This window comes from Chelonia mydas, chromosome 10 (genome assembly GCF_015237465.2).
Source record: "Chelonia mydas isolate rCheMyd1 chromosome 10, rCheMyd1.pri.v2, whole genome shotgun sequence".
NCBI classification, from domain to species: domain Eukaryota; kingdom Metazoa; phylum Chordata; order Testudines; family Cheloniidae; genus Chelonia; species Chelonia mydas.
Window position 1 is genome coordinate 75245077 of NC_051250.2, and position 22970 is coordinate 75268046.

General features: G+C 42.2%; 1 protein-coding gene across 14 annotated transcripts in view; it reads left to right on the forward strand.

Annotated features, from left to right (window-relative positions):
* Positions 1–1732: 1732 nt before the first annotated feature.
* MEF2A (myocyte enhancer factor 2A) overlaps positions 1733–22970 on the forward strand; it is a 160281-nt gene continuing 139043 nt past the window's right edge. For 2 of the 14 annotated variants that reach the window (XM_027824896.3, XM_037911788.2), the window contains exon 1: positions 2249–2657. The gene's annotated coding sequence lies outside the window, so the exon portion shown is untranslated. Of the gene's footprint in view, positions 1968–2131; positions 2658–22970 lie in introns of those variants that run through there. The other 12 variants (XM_043523664.1, XM_043523667.1, XM_037911785.1 and 9 more) reach the window with 10 other exon arrangements.

Genomic DNA, 22970 nt, shown 5'->3' on the forward strand with positions numbered 1-22970 from the left:
TCATGTGATGTTCTGTGGGGTTTTGTTCCTTTACTCCTCCTAGGAAGATAGTGAAAGAATCGGGGCTGCCCTATTTGGTGAAATTTCTCCTATTTTCCTGACTGGTACTGGGACATAGATTAAACAGGAGCTGGTTCAGACTCAGTGCAGAATAGATGAGGAGGCATTGGTGGTAGGATGAAGTATCTTCAGGTGTGTGTGTGTGTGGGAGGTGCTGGCTGATTTGTTTTGTGGTTGGTTTACCTACCCTTTATCAAACAATGCAAACTTCAGATCCTAGAGTCCTTATCTACTCTTGGATTCTCAAGTGAAAGCAGTGGCCAGAAGTTCCTTTTTACCATTTGCATTTGGCTTACAAGGTAGCAATCTTTTTACTCTGTGATGTGGATTTCACCTTCGTCATCCACAGCTTTATGCCTTTCGGACTGGATTATCCCAATATATTTGTGTTCTTGGGACAACCGTGGAAGTCCTCTTGGAAATTTATAGTTAGTACAGAATGACGCTGCCTTTCATGACCCAGCACAGGGAAAGAGGAGGTTAAACAATATTTAGATAAGTTAGTTGTATTCAAGTCAGCAGGCCTTGACAAAATTCATCCTAAGTGCGGATGGGAGTGTGCAGGGGCCAGTGTGATGTGGACAGGAACTGTGTGAGGGTGAGGACTGTGATTGGATAAGGGGTGGGGTGACCATATTTCTGAAAGGGTAAACTGGAGGGACAGCATGTGGGGCTGGCCCGAGCCCCCTCCCCCCGCATGGGGGGCTGGCCTGAGCCGCTCATCCCCCCACACGGGGCTGGCCTGAGCCTCTAGCCCGACTCCTGCCTACCTCTTGAGTGAGGCTGACACTGGCATCACTGCTCCCTTAGCCCTGCCTCCTATGCAGGGCAGGTCTTGCATTGACACGTGCCCCCCTTATGTTCCTTTGCGCACTACTTTTTTGACAAAAGTGGCCATTTGTCCTGTTTGCTCTTGCCAACTTGATCAGTTGGAAAGAGCAAACAGGACAAATGCCCACTTCTGTGAAAAAAGCCAGGACAGTTGGGATAGGGTTTAAAAATGGGACTGTCGCGGCTGTAACAGGACCTCGGCTTACCCTAATAAGGGGGCGTACAGGAGGCAGTGTCACTGGACAGAGCTGGGCCCAGAGTGGGAGCAGATGTGGGCCATGTTCCTCCTACGCACAGGGGCAGCCAGGGGGCTCCACATGCTGCCCCCGCCCCAAGCACCGCCCCTGCAGCTCCCCTTGGCCGGGGTCAAGGGGAGTTGGGGGGGCCGCGCCTGGGGCTGGGGCAATGCACAGAGCTGCTACATGTAGGAGTTGGAGGGGGGACGTACTGCGGCTGGGAGCTGCCTGAGGTAAGTGCTGGCTGGAGCCCCAACGCCCTGGCCCAGCCCTGATCCCCCTCCGAACCCCTCAATCCCACCCTCGCGCACCCTCCTGCACCCCCAACCCCTCATCTGCACCCCCAGCTGGAGCCCTCCCCCTCCCGTGCCCCAGCCCCTGAGGGAGTGAGGGTGGGTGGGGCGAGCGAGCGACAGAGGGAGGGGGGATGGAGTGAGCAGGGGTTGGGCCTCGAAGAAGGGGTGGGGCCTGGGCAGGGCCTCGGAGGAGGGGCGGGGCAAGGGTGTTGGTTTTTGTGCCCGTAGAAAGTGGGCAGCCCTAGTGGGGGTGTGGTCAGATGAGGGAGTGCCCAGGGGGCGGTGATTGGACAGAGCTGGGTGAGGGGTGTGACAGAGGGGTACCCAAGAGGCAGTGGGATGGGAGAGGGGCTGTGGGGGTGCTCTGAGGAGGGGAAGGAGGCGTGGCCGGGGGGGCTGCATCAGAGAGCTGGCTCCCCCCCTCCCCTCGCGCCTAAGGGGCCAAGCAGAGAAAGGAACAGACCTACGCCTGAGGGGGCTGCTTGCGCATGCGCCTCTTGTTCCATGGGAGACGGACCCACGTACCTGCGTCACTTGCTTTAAAGTAAGAGCGACAGAGAAGACGAAGGGTCCTTTGTGCGCATGCGCGTCCCTATCAGGGCTCCAGCCACCGCCAAGGTCTCCTTCCAAGCCGACAGTGCTCAGTTTTGATTGGTTGGTGCGTCCCGTTCTCTCTGTCTTTGATTGGGTGTTTAGTCCTGTCATTCAAGAGCTCCGCGTCCCAGCCCACCAGCTGCTCTCCGGATGAGTGGCACTTTACTCTTCCCGACCCCCTTCCTGTCTCTGATTGGACTGTTCTTTCAGTCACTCTGTCCCGCTGCCTATCAGCTTCCGGTTCTGTTCGGATTGGGTCGGGTGTAAAGATCGTACACGCCGCCGCTCCCTATGCCCAAACAAAATAATCCTGTGGTGCTAGGCGTGTCGATAGGGCGCAGTCAGTCCCCTCTGGCTGGGATAGATTATAGGCCTTCCCCCATACCCTATCTCCTTGCCTGCTGAGGGGCCGGCTGCATCCCAGCGGGAGCCGTCAGGAGAGCGGCGCGGAAGGACACCACAGACCGTTGTGGGAGTTCTGAGACGAGAGTGACAGAAGAAGTAGTTCCGGCTCCGCCTTGTGCCTTCTTTCCCCAAAATAGCGCCGAGCGGGTATCCGTGCGCCGGTGTCAGTGTCTCCCGAGGAGTCTCAGCGGGGAGGAGGCAACGGCAGTAGCGGGGTGCAGTGGGCGGTGGACGGGTGAGTGAGCGAGCGGGGGGCCGAGCTGGCGGCTAGGGGCGGTTGGCGGGCACGAGGGAGTAAGCGGGAGAGGCTGAGGGCAGAGGCGTGGGGTTACGCAGGTTGCCCCGTGGCCGCGGGGGAGGAAGGGACCCCGCGCTGACAGCCCGCCCCGCGGCGGGGGGAGGGGGCGCTGTCATGGGCTCAGTGTGTGGGGGGAGACATCCTGGGGAGGAGAGGCGAGAGGAGGGAGGGTGCTCCGGGGCGGGGGGCGATTTGGGGCGGGAGCCCTGGGGGTGGCTGGCGAGCGAGGAGCGGGAATCCAAAGTGTGTGTGTGTGAGAGAGAGAGAGCGAGTGGGGGGGACGGGGGGGTCCGCACGGGTGGGCGAGTTGTTCTCACTGAGGGGCCTCTCGGGAACTTCCTGTCCCTCCTGCCCTGCGGAGAAGATGGAGCAGGCCAGTGCAGCCTGCTCGGGGGCTGGGTGTCAGAGAGGGGAGGAGGGGCGTGGGTGCGGGTACATGATGGCAGTCAGGGAGCTCTGCCGTCGAATTGTATTTATCTAGTGGCGAACTTCCCCTTGTGGGATGTAGGGAGGCGAGGCGAGGGCGGGGGGCACTTTTTGACCTACTCGTTTGTTACCTGGAAGGGTAGAAGCCCCACTGGGTAGAAAGCACCGCATAAAGGTGGGAGACGGTTTTTGTCCAGAAGAAGAGTGTATCAGATGCTGTCAGAGAAGTGAGGATTTTTTGGAAGTGGGGGTGGGGTGGGGTTGAAAGAGGAGTTGTTCAGACAGTTCTACAGTGAAAGAAGGAAAATGTTTTGATGATTTTGCGGGGGGGGGGGCGGATCTCATTTTTGTTCGTGTGTGTGATAGTTCAGAGAAAGAAGTGGTGTGAGTACAGTTGTCTCTGTGCAAACAGCGTTGTATTAATCAGTTTTGTCCAGAAGTGAAGAAAAAAGGTAGGAAGGAGACCATACTCTTTCTGAATGAATAATAGCAAGTTCCCTGAGATTTTTCTGAGGTTAGCTTATGAAACTAAACTTTCCAATACATTTTATCTGCTCTTGAGATGTGCCTGCTGGTGAGGAAGGTGGTGAAGGAAAGCGAGCTGTTCAGAATATGTAGCAGTGAAGGTGTTTGGCAAGTGGTTCACTTCAGTTTTGCAAGTGTGCAAATGGTGTAAATTGAAATTGTCTTCAGAAAGGGAGAAATTAGAAGGGAGGCTGCTTTTGCAGCTAATGGCATAGCCAGTGAATCCCACAATCCTTAGGTATCTTTCTCACCAAAATAAGTGGTCATATCTTCCCACCGTTTAAGTAAGATGTGAGATAGAAAGTAAAGGGTGTCCGGAAGTAGATAGTGGTAGCAGAGGAGTAATTCTGAGACCATGAGAGAGAAATAGTATCAGAAACAAAAATCTGTTTTGGCATGAAGACAGGTTAATTATGTAGCATAACACTTATATTTTATTTTACTATTCTTTTGTAATAGAACAAGTGACCTGTAAGCTTCCTAAACCTTTCAGTAGCGTATTATTATATATGAGCACTTCCAGCATCTAGGTATGGTGTTTGTCATCTAAGTGTGCGTATTTTTTCATTGATGAAATTTTGGCAGATTCTTAACTTTTACAGAAGGTGGCAGAGCAATGATCTTGAAAGCAGTCTGTGATTTTTTTTTTAATGAGTCTGATTTTAAATAGGATATACAAGATTGGAAAACTTAATGGCTAGCAACTCTTCCAAAAAACAAAGATCAAACAAACAAACCCCCAAACCCAACAACAAAATCCTGTTTCTTCTCTGTCTGGGAGAGCAATGTGGATATTTTCCCAGTTAAAATTCTGCTAGTTTTATTTAGTCACTATAACGTACAGAATTATACTGTCTAGAGAATGTACCAATTAAGAAATATTATAGGTGTGTGTTTCTTTTTGTAATGCATGACTTCAGAATTTCATTAGTAATTAAATAGCACAATATCTGGTGGAATAAATATTTTAAAAATGCTATATTTTGTCAAAATTACTGAATTCTAAATAGGGAAGCGGTGTAAGAAAACCATTTTTTTTTGGTGATATTTAGGGATTATATTATCCAGTTGGAGAAATAGTGTTTTGTATTCAGTTCAGGGTTAGTAGAAAGACTTACAAATTAGGATTTAAGAGGAAATCAGCACGCTGATCAGAGGGATAGAAGGAAGTGACTTATGGAAAGAATAAAAGAGCCAAATATGCACTTTGTTAAATAGAGACTAAGGCGGGGTGAAAAGGCATAGGTCTATCAATATTTGCAGGGTGTTATCACCAACAATGGAAAAGAATAGTTTAGTATGAGGATGGGATGGAATTGGGCATAACAAGGCAAAAATAGAGGGAAAACTTAATATAGAGAACACTCCTGCACTGGCAGGGAGATAAAGTAGATTATCCAGGTCATTTCTGACTTCTGTTATTCCATTTCTGACAAGAGTATTCACTAACTATATAATTACGATAGAAGCATAGAAGTCTTTAATATAATCATGCTTTTGCTTTATTTCTTTGGATGCTTTAAATGTGTATTTAAACCTTCATGAATATTTACCCACCTGTTTCTATATAATCTTTCATCCAGGAGTCTTAAAGTGATTACAAACATTAAACCTCACAACTCTGTAATCAGACAATACCATTTCTTATGCCTAGAAAGGAAGGTGTGAAATAAATAGATTCATTATGATTTAGGTTAGACATTAACTTCCTAACTGTAAGGACATTTTAAGCACTGGAGCAAATTATGTAGGGAGGTTGTGGAATCTCCATCACTGGAGGTTTTTAAGAACAGGTTAGACAAAGAGCCATCAGGGATGGTCTAATAATACAGCAGAGGACTGCACTTTATGACCTCACAAGGTCCATTCCAGCCCTACTTTTTGATTCTGTGATGCTAATGAAGGCTTTAGGTGAAATGTTTCATAGGATTGATGTGGGATTGCTAGGGCCTTGGCCCTTTTGCAGCTAATAAACAGTTTTGAAGAAAATAATGTTTATTATATTATAAGTAGCAAAATCAGTTTGTGACAGCACAAGTTTTAGAACTTGTTTAGAAACCTTATTTCAATGATGGTGCAGGCTTAGGTTACATCTGTGTTATGAGCTAGGAGGTGTGATTCCCAGCTTGTATAGATGTACCTGTGCTAGATCCGCTCAAGCTAGCACCTAAAAATAGCATTGTGTGTGCAACTGCATGGGTGATCACTAGGAGCCCCAAGTACAGTCCTGCCTGGCTCCCTGGGTATATACTTGGGTGGCTAGTCCATGCCTCCACCCATGCCACTCTGGATACACTGCTATTTTTAGGTGTTCTGTCAAGCTGAGCTAGCTCAGGTACATCTACCTGAGCTGGGAATATCACCTTTCAGGTCAAATGGAGAGATATCCTTAGTCTCTCCATAGGATTTACCTTAAACCAGTTAGTGACAGCTTCAGAGCTTTTACGGGGTTTTCTGTACCACAGTGTTAGTCGGGATTCCTGGGTAGTCCCACAATACACAGGGTGATACTAACAACTTAAGTGGAGCTTCCAAACCAATAATGCCATGTAAATCAGTGTAAACAATGTCAGGAATCATGCCATACTACCTTGCCTTGTCCCAGTCATGCCATGCATTATAAAACATATCTGGAGGGACTGGGGAATGCTCTAACAATTGTAAGAATAGTTCAGTGTAATACTGTTTGTTGCATAACCCTGTTAATTTAAACTAGTCTGGAATACAGTTAATCTTTTTGCTGCTATAGACAGGGTATAAATATTACGGTGTCTAGAATATGAAATACCTGCCAGCCCATAACGGTCGTGTGTGCTGTGCAGTATAGCTTGTGTGTTTCACCTGGTGATAAACATGCACCTTCATTAAAATTGAAAAACTGTACACGTTGTAAAATGTTTGTGTCCATTTTAGCAGGAAAACAAACTTGTTTTATTTTTTTAAGGAATATTTTAATTTCTTACAGAAATTGTACAATGTAAGACTTTTTATAAAAACTTTTGCTAGCAGTTGACAAGTCATGTATGGTTTTGTTGTTTTTTGTTTGGAATGCACCTAGCTCATTTTGGGTGCTACAGCCTAGTTACTAGAGTAGTTCCAATATGTTACAGCTCTTTAAAGAACCAGTTATCAACTGTGTTTAATAAATGGTGGTTCCGAGTTAACTCAGGAACGTTCTTTGAAGAGGGGGCACAATGCTTAAATTTCCTTCTCTCACTGGTGGTGGTGGCGGCAGAGGGAGGAAATGCAGCTTCTTTGTGTTGAGGTCACAGTGAAATTATAGCTGTTCTTGGGGTGGAGGAAAAAGCACTTTTGGTGTGACTTCCGTAGAATGACAGCCGTATTGCATAGGAACAAATAGGCAAAATATACAACCAGCACATTTAAATACAGTTTTTAACGTATAGGTCATGATAGTTACAAAAGCAAGAGTATTCAGAGTTAAGGTTAATGCTCTGTACTTAGTATTTTGTTTGGGGAAGTAGATGTATGTATGCACTTGGACTAGTATAATTAAACTTCTGTAGATACAGTTGAATGATCTTTACAAAACAAGTTGTTGACCTTTTGTTCCTACATATATGTAGTAGTTGTTTGAATGAAACAAATCAAGAGAGAGAATAAAATATTTTAGAATCTACACTCATGCTGAGTAGTGGGAATTTTGCTGCATGCTGTCTTCTGTTCAGATTAGGTACATTCAGTGGCTAGTTTGGCTTTGGTCAAATAATCAGAAAAAGTGCACAAGGTTCTTCTCCATCTTCCTTCCTTTCCGGTTTTATAGTATATGTTAAATGGTACTGAAGGGGCTAATGGAATTACAAATTTAAGAACATAAAAATGGCCATACAGGGTCAAACCAATGGTCCTTCTAGCCCAGTATCCTGTCTTCTGATGGTGGCTGGTGCCAAATGCTTCAGAGAGAGAGTGAACAGAGAAATGTATTCAGTGATCCATCCCGTGCCATCCAGTACCAAACAGTGAGATGTGTAGGGACATCCAGAGCATGAGTTTGTGTCCCTGTCCATCTTGGCTAATAGCCATTCACATAACCTATCCTCCAGGTACTTATCTTTTATTTTTTGAACCCTGTTATAGTTTTGCCCTTTACAACATCACCTGGCAATGAGTTCCACAGGTGGGCGGTGTGCTATGGGAATAAGTACTTCCCCTTTTGTTTGTTTTAAACCTGCTGCCTATTAATTTCATTGGGTGACCTCTGGTTCTTGTTATGTGAAGGGATAAATAACATTTCCTTGTTCGCTTTCTCCACATGAGTCATGATTTTATAGACCTCTATAATATCCCTCCTTAGTTGTCTCTTTTCCAAGCTGAACAGTCCCAGTCTTTTTAATCTCTCCTCAGATGGAAGCTGTTCTATACCCTTAATCATTTTTGTTGCCTTCCTCTGTACTTTTTCCAATTCTAATATATCTTTTTTGAGATGGGGCAACCAGAACTCCATGCAGCATTCAAAGTGTGGTTGTACCATGGATTTATATGATATTTATATGACAATATGATATTTTCTGTTTTATCTGTCCCTTTCCAAATGATACCTAACATTGTTTGCTTTTCTGACTGCCGCTGCACATTGAGTGGACATATTCAAAGAACTATCCACAATGACTCCAAGATCTTTTTTCAGTAGTAACAGCTCATTTAGACTCCATCATTTTGTTATGTATAGTTGGGATTATGTTTTCCAATGTGCATTACTTTGCATTTGTCAACATTCAGGTTCATCTGTCATTTTGTTGCCGGGTCACCCAGTTTTGTTAGATTCCTTTGTAACTCTTCACAGTCTGCTTTGAGCTCAACTATCTTGAGTAATTTTTGTATCATCTGGAAACTTTGCCATCTCATTGTCTTCCCCATTTCCAGATCATTTATTAATACATTTAACACCAATGGTCCCATCCATTGTTTTCTGTCTTTTAACTGATTCGTGCAAGGGCCTTCCCTCTTATCCCATGACTGCTTACTTTGCTTAAATCCTTTGGTGAGGGATCTTGTCAGAGGATTTCTGAAAGTTTGGGTACATTATATCCACTGGATCATACTTGTTTGGATTTTTTTTTTACCCCCTCAAAGAATTTTCTAATAGATTGGTGAGGCATAATTTCCCTTTACAAAAGCCATGTTGACTCTTCCCCAACATATCATGTTCATCTATGTATCTGATAATTCTGTTCTTTACTATAGTTTCAACCAGTTTGCCTGGTAGTGAAGTTAGGCTTACTGGCCTGTGATTGCCAAGATCACCTTTGGAGCCTTTTTTAAAAATCAGCATCATATTAGCTATCTGCCAGTCATTTGGTACAGAGGTTGATTTAAATGATAGATTACATACCACAGTTAAGTAGTTCTGCAGTTTCATATTTGAGTTTCTTCAGAACTCTTGGGTGAATCCCATTTGGTTTTTATTACTGACTTAGTGACTTATTACTGTTTAATTTACTTGAATTTAATTTATAACCTCCTCTGTTGACATCTCAATTTGGGACAGTTCCTCAGATTTTTTTGTCCCCTAAAAAGAATGGCTCATATGTGGGAGACTCCTTCAGCTCCTCAGCAGTGTAGATCAATGCAAAGAGTTCATTTAGACTCTCTGCAATGCCCTTGTCTTCCTTGAGTGATCCTTTAGCACTTTGATTGTCCTGGGGTGCCACTGATTTTTTTGGCAGGCTTTCTGCTTCTGATGTTCTTAATTTTTTTTGCTATTTGTTTTTGTGTTTTTTGGTAGCAGCTCTTCAAATTCTTTTTTGGCCTGCCTAATTATACTTTTACACTTGAATAGGCTAGCTAAAATGTTGCTGAAGTATAGTTAAACTGAAATTGTGCTTAAAATATTTCCCATATTTATGCAGAAAGTATTAAGCCTCCAAAGGCGTCAGTCCCTTCTGTGGCGTAGCTGAAACACCTACTTATATTTTAGACTTTTTCCGTTAAGTTTTTTAAAAAATGTGGTATTTGATATTTTTTGGAACTTGCTTGATTGTAACAGTACACTTTTTCCAAAGTTAATTCTCTAACTTCCTGAACTGTGTTACTTATTGCCAGTGTTATTTGGGGAAAGCAACCGAAGTGTATTTTAAGTGGCTGTTCAGATATAACTGTATCTGATACAGTATCCCATGAATGAGCAAAATATAGTAACAGTTCAAAACAAACTCCCAGTGTGTAGTGTAGCAATCTTATTCCTCCAGTTACAATGTATTCTGTGGAAAATAAAGTAATGGATAACTCCCATTTTTTATGAGAGTGAGCTACTGGCTGATCCTCTTGCAATGGTTTTTGAGAAAAATAATTGCTCTTATCTTGAACTTTTCCAGTTGAGCCATTTAACGTGCATTCTTTCATGTTGTTTCTTAGGTGAGTTGAATGGAAGATATTTCTTGTGTCCTAAGGAACTCCTCAATAACACATTCATGCTTTTGTGTTCAAGAATATAAGTCTCTAAAAATACCTATTTTGTTCATGTGTATTTGTTAAAGGTTGATAATATAGTAGGAAAACCTAAGTACTGTAGAGCAGCATGCTTTCGTTTTCAATTCAGACTTAAAGGCACTTGAAACCTTGTTAGAGAAATTTTCTAGGTTCTGAAGAATTATTTACCGTAAAGTGCATTCTTGGTTTTGGACAACTGAGCTGTTTGTTTATTTTTATATATATAATTTAATTTGAAACTGCATCAGCAGGTTTGATGAGAGGCTGATTAGTTGTGCTTGTCTCAGGATACATACAACTAACAGCCATCTTACATCTTCACCAAAACTTTATTAATGCACTCCTGTTCATATGGTTCTGATCTACAGTGAAACTGACCAGAGTCTTGTTAATTGCAGTATTCTCTTTGGTAAGGCTATGAATAGCTTTGCTGCTGCTGTTTGTTGCAAAGTGGAGAGGACAGCAGTGAACTGGTGTTCTGTTTGGTTAATGGCTGGAAAGCTATCTTTGCTTTCATATGGGCTAGAAACTTTAAATACAGCCTAAATTCTGCAGAAACTATACCCGTATTTGCCAGTAAATGCCTCCAGTGAGATGGGAGACTGTCTCTCACAGCACAGTGGAAAACCCCCACTCACCGTAGTTGGTTTTAACTGTGTAGTGAGACCTGGAATACGTAATTTTTTTTTCTTTTGAAGTTAGACACACTAAATTCTGAAGTTTTCACAACACTACCCTTTCCCTCCCTTCCCATGGATAGCCCCACCTAGTATGCTGTCAGTTTTTGAACTTCTATTTCGCTGGAATATTTACAAGTTTTTGAACTGAGAAACCTGAGGCTCATTTCAATATGAAGACTTCAGCTATTTTAACAAATTGAAAGGAAAGTGATGGAAAACTTCAATATTTTTGTTATGCCTATTAGAGAGCAATCAAGTAGTAGAACTGCATAGGTGCTTAGAGGGAAAGGAGAATGGGTGAAATCTCTGATTATTTGAGAGGGATGTGGCTTGTAGGTGAAATCAGCTGTCACTGGATGTTGGCGAGGGGTATGGATGTAGTTGCAAACTATTTTGGGGGCTTGGTTTATTAGAATTTAAAGCTTCTGGGATTGTGTGCCAGGCATATGATAACATGGTTGCATATAAAAGGTTGCTATTAAATCATAATTTTCACTCTTGAGAGGTTGGTTCTCATTCTAACTAGTAAATGTGAAAGCTATTGATCTGAATAGAAGCAGTGAAATTACAAATGGAGGATTAGTATGTAGTGATGACCAAATTTCAGTTTATTAATTTATCTGACTCAGTATGCCAGAAGTTGAAAGAAGTGGTGGGAAATGGTTCCCTTACTTACAACCGAAGTAATGATAACACAATCCTCTTTTGTTAAAATGTAAATATTGTCAAGAGTTAAGTAGCAATAGAAAGCATTTGTGCTCAGCTCAGATGTGCATAAATCAATGTATTTGGATTCTTCAAGATCAGATGTTCCATCAGCTGAAACTATTGTATTGAAAGAATAGTACATTGAGTGTGATCCTGCAAATGGGAAATCACTGAAGCACTTTTCCATGGATATACTCCTCAAGACCTAAAGTTGCAGGTCTGTGTTACTATATGCTGCAAATGATTAAAAAGGGAGACGATTAAAGGACAAACCAAAAGAATTATCTTGAACTAAAATCCATTTTGGTTGGTAAAAAATGGCAAATGATCCAATGACTTCCATAAGCATATAGCTCTTACTTAATGCTATTGATTTTATATATAAAAATTGTGTTTAAGTGATTTGAAGATGCTGGGTATAGTTTTCAAAAGCACCTAAGTGTTGATGTTTCCTTTGACAATGGGACTTCTAGTGCGTTTGAAAACTTTACTTCCTGTCTATAAATGTGAAGTATGATGCTTGCTAAGGAAGTGGAATAAAGCTCACTCTGGAAGTTCAAAAATTCTTCCAAAGCTATCATCAGCCTCAAGGTTAGCTGACTGAAAAATGCTCCAGCTTCCTAATGATGCTTGAGGGAACTTGTAGGGCTTGTCTACACAGCGTGCCAAAGTGCTTGAGAGGGGTGTGAATTGTAAAGTACTCTAACTGCCCCATATAGATCCTGCTGGCATGCTTTAAAAGGTACCTAGTTCGCATTAATGTTGTGCTATACCTTAGATTGTGTTTCTATATTTAAGGTCCAACTGTCCTAGTATCTTCACAGAACACAAAATTGCTCACAACTGGCATACGTTTTGTTTAGCCAGGGACACTACAGAGAGGCATTAAACTTACAAGGGCAATTGAAGGAGGAATCAAAGGGACTCGGCACATTACAAGTAGCTGACCGCTGTCAGACACCAGAAAAAAATCTGTCTTGATATCATTAACCGTACAAGTCCAGTATTGAAAAGTGGTTTGGAGACACTATAGTGCTCTTCCTTTACTTAGTTAATGTGTCTAGTCCCAAATGAAAATGTCAAAGGCTAAGTGCATAATAGGAACAAAAAGTTTAAATGTGATTGGTTGAGCATGTTGAATTTGCTCCTTCTCTTGTAGCATTTAAAATTGAGGAGCCAGATTTCTACTCTTAAATCTTCTTGTGAAGAAAGGTGTCACAGTTAATTGGATCAAAATGGTGAAAAATTGTGAAGTAAAATCACAAATATAGGAAGACTGGATTCATACTCGTATTACAGCCAATTAAGTATTAATTGAGCTTACTTTTGGTGTGTTTGTGTTTGGTTAGGTTTAAACATAATAACTGGGAAGTGTTGGCAAAAGTATTTAAATTGGTTGTGTATTGGCAGTGTTTTGTTTTCCACAACATATCTATTTGTTTATGAGAATGTGTTCAAAGTGAATGAAATAGTAGATGTATTTAATTACATAAAATATACATGCTTCCCACAGGAGAGAATTTGTTAGCAGTTTTTGTGCCCTGTGTTAAGTCTCTGTCACAGGCTGGTTGTTCCTTTAAGGAGAGTCAGGCTCAGCCTGTCCTGTAATGGATCAGCTACCCTCCCCAGTTGACTTTGGTTATCTAGGGATCAAATTACTTAGGTCAATTATCAGACCCACTTGGGAAGAAGTCAGGCAACTTTCATAACGGGCTGGCAGTGCTCAGTTGATGAGGAATGTTGCCTCCTGTGATTCTCCCTGAAGGAAAAAGATGGCAGGAGAGAAGGAGGCACCTGTGGTAGATTCTGGACAGGGCCAAACCCCAGGCAGATGGCCTGGAGGTAGACTGGAAATAAGAATCCAGCATGTGTGTGTGGGGGGGGGGGGGGGGGGGGGGGGGAGAATCCAGAGAAGAACCCCTCAGTACTTGGGTTGGAGCGTGGTCTCCAGGGAGGAAGTCTGGAGGGTCAAGCGCTCTACAAGAGAGTTGGGTGGAAGGGTAGCCTAAGCAGGGCAGAAGACCCTTCCATTTTATATTTCCTTTGGGACTATTGTTTAAATTCATTATCAGTGCCCTGCTTGGGGTTGCTGGGGAGAGATGGTGGCCCACAAGAAGCAACTATGGAAGGCCACCCTGCTACAGTCTGCAGTGTCCATATTGAAAATTTCCCCTCACCTATGTAGTTCTTGCAGCATTCTAGTAGTTCAGTGGCTTATAATGGCTGCTTCCTACAACCTGCTACATCTCCCACATCAGAATGCCAAGTTTATCACTGTAATATGTAGTTTTGGAGCTGGGAGCAGGGATTTTATTTTATTTTATGCACTTCCAAAAAGAAATTATTATTTGTATCAAACAGCCAAAACACCTGATGTCTGTCTAGCCATGCAGGATTTTCTTAAATCCTGAGAAACAACTATTGCTATTAATAGTATGTCCCAAAAATATTAAGGCTTTAAACTTTTCCCAGCAAAATCAGTAAGATTCATACCCATGTTCCTCAGGTTTTTTTGTTTTAGCCCTTAGTTTATTATTCAACTTTCTGTAGCTTCTCTCATAACATTTTAAAGTTTGGCCAATAAAAGTTATCTCCTTGCCTTTAGATTACTTATATATATTGGTTATGATTTTTTTTTATGGGAACACTTCAGTGTGCCTGAAGATGATGGTTTGTTCTCATGTGATGCTTTTTAAGCAATTTTATCTTGCTTATCTCATCTGTCTCTGAGAAGATTATCATATAAACTACAAGAACACATTTTGCACAGCAAATTGACTTGTGTGGACGAAGGAATAATCTTTGCATCTGCATTTCCCTGAAGACTTCCTGTGTCTCCTTTTATGGTCTCCAGTATTGCATTCATGAAGATAACATCCAATAGCCAATCCTTGAAGACTTACAGTGGCTCTTGATGCATTGTCTTATTAATACTGAGGTTTGAATGACTAATTTTCTTAGTGATTTCTGAGGAAGCACAGCTGTTAATGAATAGGTTCTCCTCAATACTTTCTTCTTGATTGGTTTTGTAGGCTATTCAGTTTTTCTTACTTCTGTAATTCTGGAGTCGCTGTCTGAACTATAAAACTGTCTTGCTACCAGTTGAAGAATCTTTTAAATTTGTGATCTCAGTGGCCTTGTTGGGATGTTGAGGTCACATTTCTCTCTTGTCCTTTCTCCACTGTTTTTAATTCTTAATGGTCTCTTCTGCTTGATCTTAATAAACCTCTACCCTGATATAACGCGATCCGATATAACACGTATTCGGATATAACGCGGTAAAGCAAAAATGGTTTTCTGTCTCATCTACAACATTGGTTCTCAAACTGGGGTCACGACCCCTCAGGGGTCACAGCCCGGTTATGTGGGGGTTGTGAGCCCCGACCCCAGCGCGCGGCTGCAAGTTGCGAGCCCCGACTCCTGTGCTGGGCTGTGAGCCCCGACCGCGATGCATGGCTGCAAGCCCCGACCCCTGTGTGGAGCTTCAGGGCTGCGAGCCCCGACCCCGACAGGGACGCGCGGCTGCGAGCCCCGACCCCGGGCTTGATGTGAAGGATGACATCAGATGCGCCCTTTCTAAAATAACACCAAGAATAAAACTTCTTGTGTCAAATTCCGTATTAATAACGGAAATGCTTGAGGCCAAAGCAAGTTTGATATAACGCGATTTCACCTATAAACGCGGTAAGATTTTTTGGCCGCCTTATATCTGGGTAGAGGTGTAGTTTGAGAGACTTCACTGGCATAATTGGTTTACCGTAATCTGAACTGTTAGATGTTGGAGCATTACCTCTAGAAGAGGAAATTCTGTCTTTCATACAAAGACTACTCTGAACATGTCAAGCATTTAATTACAAGAATAATTCTGTATTTTTTTTACAGCATTCAAGGCAATATTCTCCTGTTGTACCTTGCTAAAATATAAGGGAGAAAGAGAGAAGCTGCTATAAACTAGACTCAAGATACTACTTTTATTAAATGTAACCTACATTTTTATTCATCCTTGTCCTTTTGACTGGTACGAAAAGCAATTTTCTTGCCCGATAGTTTATCATACATCATAGAAACCTACAGAAAAATGATTTCAGCATTTCCAGAGAGAACTAGAGTATACTTCACCAGATTGGGCATACACATTCTTTGGTGAAAGAATCTCTTGAATCTCTTTGTGTGATGCAAGCAGTCACTTGGTCAAATGTTTACATGTTCAGTAGACACTATACATTGGATCTACGGTCACTGGCTGCTACTGGTCTCCGAGAGAGGGTGCTGTCCATTGTAGTACCTTAACAAATAAAAATGCTAGTTATAGTTCAGGAAGTATTAATTGGTTGGAATTTGGGAAGAAGTTCATCTCCCTTTGCATTTTTAGTAATCAACTCGTGTTTATGTGAAGTTATCTTTTAGAAAGAGATGAGGAAATCTCAAATGCATTTACTGTTCAGAAAAAACATTATATGGCTAACTGTCACGTTGCTCAATCCTACTTCTGAGCTCAGTTTTCCTACAGAATAACGTTAGGATGGAGGATAGGTAGGAACTATGTGATAAATTGTACACAGGTATGTGTATCCTTTATAGTCTTCTGGGGCTTATTTTTGTTGGTTGAAAAATAGCATCCAGGAAAACTCAGGTTGTTTTTTTTTTTACTGGTATATAACCTCCTAGGAATTAAAGATGAATAAAAATAACTCTACTTAACATCTTTTCATAGGTGCAGCTTTCTCTCATACTAAGTAAATTCCTCCTGTAGCTTGTCTTTGGAAATTGGTTGGCTGCCAAGAGAGTTCTTAATTATTGTGTTGAGAAGTTCAGCCTCAGTCTTACTATTTCCCTCTCTCTCATACTAATTGATTTCTTTGCATTTGTGTATATACTGTTGTACTTCAAAATCTAGTCATGTTATAAAGCTATTAAAGCTGTCTTTTTAATTCAGATAAGTTGTCTTAAATCTGCATTGCACATTAAGAAATAGATGGATTTGTTCTCTTAAAGCTTAAGGATACCACTATGGATTCTCTTAAATTAATTATGAACTGTGTCTTTGTAACATACAGCAGCTACTTTTTCAGTAGTAGAGAGGTTCAAAATGGCTTTTAGAATGGCTTAAGTATGTGAAGTGGAGGACATGTGACTCCTAAAAGCCTGTTTCACACAGAGGAAATTGTAACATGTCTAGCTGATTTGCCAGCATGCATTTTTGCAAGACAGTCAGGAAGAAGCTTCCAAAAGCATTTACAAACCTTTGAAGGCTTTTAGGTACAAGAAGGAATTTGCTTCTTTGCAGACATTGCAGTCAAAATACTCACTTGATTGTCTTTCTGTTGTTTGTAGTAAACATAAGATAAATGATGTACTATTTCTCCGCTAAATTGTAGGGCTTTAATTCAAAACAAACAAAACCAAAAAGTATTTGAAGATAAAATGTTACAATCCCTAATCCTTACAGCAGTCATTGAACCTAGGAAAGTATTATTTCCTAACTTGGACTTTGAAGCTGACAGAAATTTAATGACTAGACCAAGATTGCATGAGTAAATAGCAGTCACAGCTAAACTTGTAAGTTCCTGTTTCTAGTGCTGTACCTGGACCACTAGACCAGTGGTTTTCAAAGTTCAGGTCATGACCCAGTACTGGGTCGCAGAATGCAAGACATTGGGTCGCCTTGCTCAGCACCCAGGGACCCTGGCGGCCGGCCAGTAAAAACTAGTAGTCCCTACCTGTTATGACATCATGTTGCGCCCTGGAAGCGGCCAGTAGCAGGTCCGGCTCGTAGGCAGGGGAGCCATGGGGCTCTGCGTGCTGCCCAAGAACTGGACATTGGGAGCTGGGGAGAGCGGGTGAGAGGAATGGAGCCACTTGCGTGCTTCTGCCTAGGAGCTGGACCTGCTGCTGGCTGCTTCTGGGATGCAGCACGGTCTGCCGTGCCAGGACAGGCGGGAAGCCTGCCGCTGACTAGGAGCTGCCGGAGGTAAGCCCGTGCTCCAATCCCCTTCCACAATCCCCTTCCCCAGCCCTAAGCCCAGCCCAAACCCGGAGGCTCTTCCTGCATCCCTACCGCTCTTCCCTGGCCCCACCCCAGAGCCTGCACCCCCAGCCCAGAGCCCCGACCCCCTCCCGCACCCAACCCCCTGCCCCAGCCCAGAGTCCCCTCCCACACTCTGAACCCCTTGTTCCTGGCCCCACCCCGCAGCCCTCACCCATGCACCCCAACCCTCTACCCTATCCCTGAGCCCCCTCCCACACCCCAAACCCCTCATCCTCAGCTCCATTGGGTTGCGGGCATCGATAATTTTCTTCAACTGGGTCTCCAGAAAAAAAGTTTGAAAACCACTGCACTAGATGACAATGCATTTTATCCATCCAGCTCAGTTTGTAAGCAACCGTGTTTGCATTGCTGCTTTTTCTGTGAGTTAAAAGAATCTAGACAAAAACAGTTCGCTTATTTTATTTCACAGAAAAAATGAAAGCAGTTACTTGCCAACATCAGTGTGTTAGAAGGGGTTTATTTGTACATATTCATTGTATTTGGCATTATTTTCAAGTGATTCCTTTTATTTCATGAAAGCTTATGCCCAAATAAATCTGTTAGTCTTTAAGGTGCCACCAAACTCCTTGTTTTTATTTCTAGTGATTTCAAAGCTTCATTTGCAGAAAATATGAAATTAAGAAATCAATAATAAATACTGAATCTTCTGAAATCAAGTTAGAATACAGTTTCCATTATGGAATAAAATGGAAATTTGTAATGGTTACTTCTTATGGTAGGTGTGTAACATTTACAAATGTGGTACTTCAAAAGAGATTAAAGATTAAAATGCAGTATTTGTATATGTAGGGCTTTGCATTGCCTATAGAAAAGCGTGCAGACATCAAATTTTAATTTTAAATTTTTAAATCACCATTTAAAAAAATCCCTTCCCCCGGCTTCTGTACTGTCTTGTGACACTTTAAACATCTGGTTTCAGAGTAGCAGCCGTATTAGTCTGTATTCGCAAAAAGAAAAGGAGTACTTGTGGCACCTTAGAGACTAACCAATTTATTTGAGCATAAGCTTTCGTGAGCTACAGCACACTTCATCGGATGCATAAAGTGGAAAATACAGTGAGGAGATTTATCATACACATTGTAAGGAGAGTGATCACTTAAGATGAGCTATTACCAGCAGGAGAATGGGGTAGGGGGAGAGAAAACCTTTTGAAGTGATGATTATCAATACAGTGTGTATGATAAACACCCATTTTTTCATGGTTTGTGTGTATATAAATCTCCTCACTGTATTTTCCACTTTATGCATCTGATGAAGTGTGCTGTAGCTCACGAAAGCTTATGCTCAAATAAATTGGTTAGTCTCTAAGGTGCCACAAGTACTCCTTTTCTTTTTAAACATCTGCTCACTTGTCAAGAATAGCTATTGTGTATCCTCTGGAAAGTGAGTAGTAAGGAACAGTGTTTAAACACTACTCATGTAAAATCTTCTTCTAAGCTCTTGCCTGCACTAGAGTGATTCTAAATATTTAATCACAGTAACCAATGACAGTGGGAGCCCTGGGCCTGGTTTGTATGTCAAAATTTTGCCAGCATAGCTATGTTGATTAGGAGTATGAAAACAATTACATCCCTAACCAACTCAGCTATGCTGGTGAAAACCCTAGTGTAGATGAAGTTGTATAGGCCAAGTACTTTTGCCTGTGTAGCTTATTTTGTTCCCAGAACTGGTATAAGCTATACTGGCAGTGGATTTGTTCAAAATCTGTATACTTTATCTATACTGATAATCCTTTCTAGTATAGCCAAAGCCCTAGTATCAACTAAACCGCTTCCGAGTGGGTTTAGATGACATGAAACTTAAAATACTGGTGACCAGAATCCAGCCTCCATAGGGTTTTCAACATTCCTAATGTTGGTGATGCTGAACTGGTGATGACAACAGTGAGAAACTTTTCAAAAATGTACTCTGATGTTCACCAGGCCTTACGGAATGGAGCTTGAAAAAATGATTAAATCATACAGCTTCATCTGGTTCTGGAATTTGATTCAGTTGCAGTTTAAAGCCTAATGGCTAAATTCTATTTTAAGACCAGTTTAGATGAGGCCAAACTTTCATAGGAAGTCAGTGCATATCTTTATAACAGTTTAACCCTCAATTTAAAGTTCCTTTTCCTTACTCCATGGACAGTGCTTACTCTGAGATTTTTGTGAAATTGTCTCACCATCGCTACAGCAATGATATAATGGTAACACTGGAATAGTGTAGATCACACACTGACATTCTTACTACTATACCCTATGCTCTATTCAGATGATAGTGGTTTAAAATGCCAGAGATTGTCAGCACCACCGTTATGGTAGCGCGCGCCTCCATTTATAGCAGCTACCAGTGTTGCACTAGTGTTAGTCACAGGGAGAAAGGAAAATAAGTCTGCTATAGAAAAGACCTACTTTGTACAGTAGTTAAACACAGTTACAGATAGTAACGTTCTAACATGCTTGTCTTGAGCAGTGCGGAGATTTTTTCTTAATGTGCTAACCAAACCAGGCTGTCGGCTTCCTTCCTCTTCAAGGTAGTTTTGAAGTCTCTCTCTCTCTCTCCTTTTTTTTTTTTTTTTTTTTTATAATATACTTATTAGTCATACGGTCTCTGTCCATGCTGGTCAGGAAACTGTACTAGAACCTTCCTAGAAACAAATGTTAAATTATGCTTGAAGTTCTGTTCCCACTGTGCATAGAGTTTAATTGCTGGATTTGGAAGCGTCTGTGGTTCCCTCTTTTCTTGTGCCTTTCTCATGTATCTTATCTCTATGCTTGTCTGGAGTTCAGTTAGCATTTCATTACAGGGTTGTAACACAACTTGGTAGCATGGTTAAAATACTAGTCCTGTATAAATGGGTGATAACTACTATGCAAACAGCTAGGTGTCTGTATAAACAGTCTCTAACACCACTCTTTCACAGTTGCAATTACAAATCCTCCTGTTGGAAGGCTACAAGAAACATCCAGTCCAGTTCTTGATGCCACTCTGCTGAACTCAGCTGAAAGTCTGGAGTCTTTGCAATATATCTGTACTTCCACTGTATAACTTAAGTTCCAAAGTGCATCAGCGATTTGAGACTCAGCCCGTGAATCCCAACATCCAGCACTGGTGTGGGGACCTCTGCCTCAGCGGGGAGTTTCTTCATAATTGAGCACAGTGTCTGAAACTAAGTCAGCCCTCCTCAATTGTTGCTTTGAGGCAGGCAGGAGTATTGTTCCAGAAGTGATTTACAGGTACCAGTCTTCCTCATTTGGGACTGTCTATCCTCCTTAATGAATTCCCTCCAGACTACAGAGTAGAACTGAAGGAAATCATGACAGAGGGATAGGTCAAAGCCATTCACACTCTCCAGGCAGAAGTGGGTGCCTCAGATATAACAGCTGGCTTGGTTGCTGTAGCTGTGACAATAAAATGCTTTTCCTGGCTGTGCTCTTCATGCACTTCAAAGGAGCTGTGAGCCACTATAGAGGACCTACTGTGGGAGGGGCCAGAAAGCTTCAGCATGAAGACAGATGATGCCCTTCTGTCTCTAGGGTTACATTTTGTTCCCTAGGGCTTTGCACTCCAGCTACCAGATGAACACTATTCAGGTCCCAAGGTCAGTCATGCCAAAAGCCACAGCAGAGACCATATCGCTCTACTGAACCTCTTAAATAACCCTGGTTTTCCCATAGAAAAAGCTTCTCTTCTGTTTACGCTGCATGCCCATCAATAAACAGCAGATCTGATGGATGGGTCAAGAGTTCCACACAAATCCCTGGTTATGAACCCCCCCACTCCCGTGTATGTGTTTTCTCCCTTCCTCTCCTGCCCCTTTGGGGGGTATCACAAGACCTATTGTATGCCTTCTGTCTAGTTCCACTGATCCCCAGAGTAATAATGATGAAGATCAGATGAGATGCAGCCACAGTTATCCTCATAGTACTCTCTTGGGTGAGACAGTTCTGGTGCATAAATGGGTTGTGCCAGTCTGAGACACTTTTTGGATCCTTCTCCTGATCATCCCAGCCAAGGACACCCGAACCCCAAGTCCTTGCACCAAGTGGATCATATTTGTTACAGACTAGTGACTTTCCCCTCCTGTGGGTATCTGAGCCCATTCTACTATACATGCAGTGGCTTCCTCCACTTATTTTAAGAACACTTTATTCAAGAAACCTGCTGAGCTATCATATGGAGCTCGGTCAGTACATTTTAAAAACATTACTTACTGGACCTGGAATCTAGGTCAGATGCCAAGTTCAGGAGAGTGGTTCTGCAATATATTTAGCTAGGACTTCTCAGACCCTTCTCCTTTCAGGTCTGGGAATTGCTTGCTGGCCACCTTTGTGGGCTACACACGGACAATACAAAAAATGCAAACAAAAACCAGAACCCCACACAACACCAGTCTGGGAGATGCTTTGTTTGGATCCCATGACCAATCCTCTTTCTCTGCTACTTCAGAGTCCTCCAATACGTATGGGGTTCCTGAATTTGAGAGGGATCCTGAATAGTGGATGGGCCTGCACTTCCTCTTAGGGTCTGAGATGAAACGGTGCAAGGACATGTGGAACACATGTGCAGCCTCAACACACACTGCTGGCTAAAAGACTTCAAACATATGTACATGGAACATGTGTGCTATTAATGGGATCCATGTGGACAAAGGACCATTTGGGTTTTGTCCAATTTTAAGAGTTTCATGGGTGGTCAGGAAACACACTTTGCTTAATTATAGTATCTAAATGAGACACAATTCTTTCTTTGTAATGGACAGTAACTCTTAACAAATGTTATCAAAACCATCTGTCTTAGCTCAGTTTCTCAAAAAACGTACAAGAATAACATGTAAGCTACTTTAGTTATGACTTTAAATTCAATAGCGAGACCCATGTAGCTGGCAGTGCACCTGCATCTTTAGGAGGGTATGTCTGATCACATGCTCTCGTGTGGTTTCAAGTTGTGAATTCCTGTTTTAGCTTTTGTTCTTATCTTTATCAGAAGAGTACTGAAAAACTATTTGAGGTATTCCTGTAAAAGAAATGATACGCGACAGCCCACTCTGCACCTAGCACTCTTTAAACTATGTTCCTTTGTTTGAAAATGTGGTAGGTATCTTGTATATTACTTATAACAATTTTCTGCCTTAAAATGCATGATTATAAAACAAGTGAAAAGTAACCATGACAATTCTTTATATTTAGATTATCACAAATTTAACAATAACCAGTAAGCCTAAAAAGTAAACCAATCCCAACTTTTTTTTGCATATTTAATTTGTTATTCTTTGCATAAAATGTAGTTGAGCAACTCAACTTCCATTTGATTTATACTTGCATATAAGAATTTCAAGTGAAGTTCCAAAACCTGGCCCTACTAGCTCTTCCAGAAATAACCTCGGTGGTCTTCTGATAATACTAAGTAGATGGATGTTGTGTTTAAAAT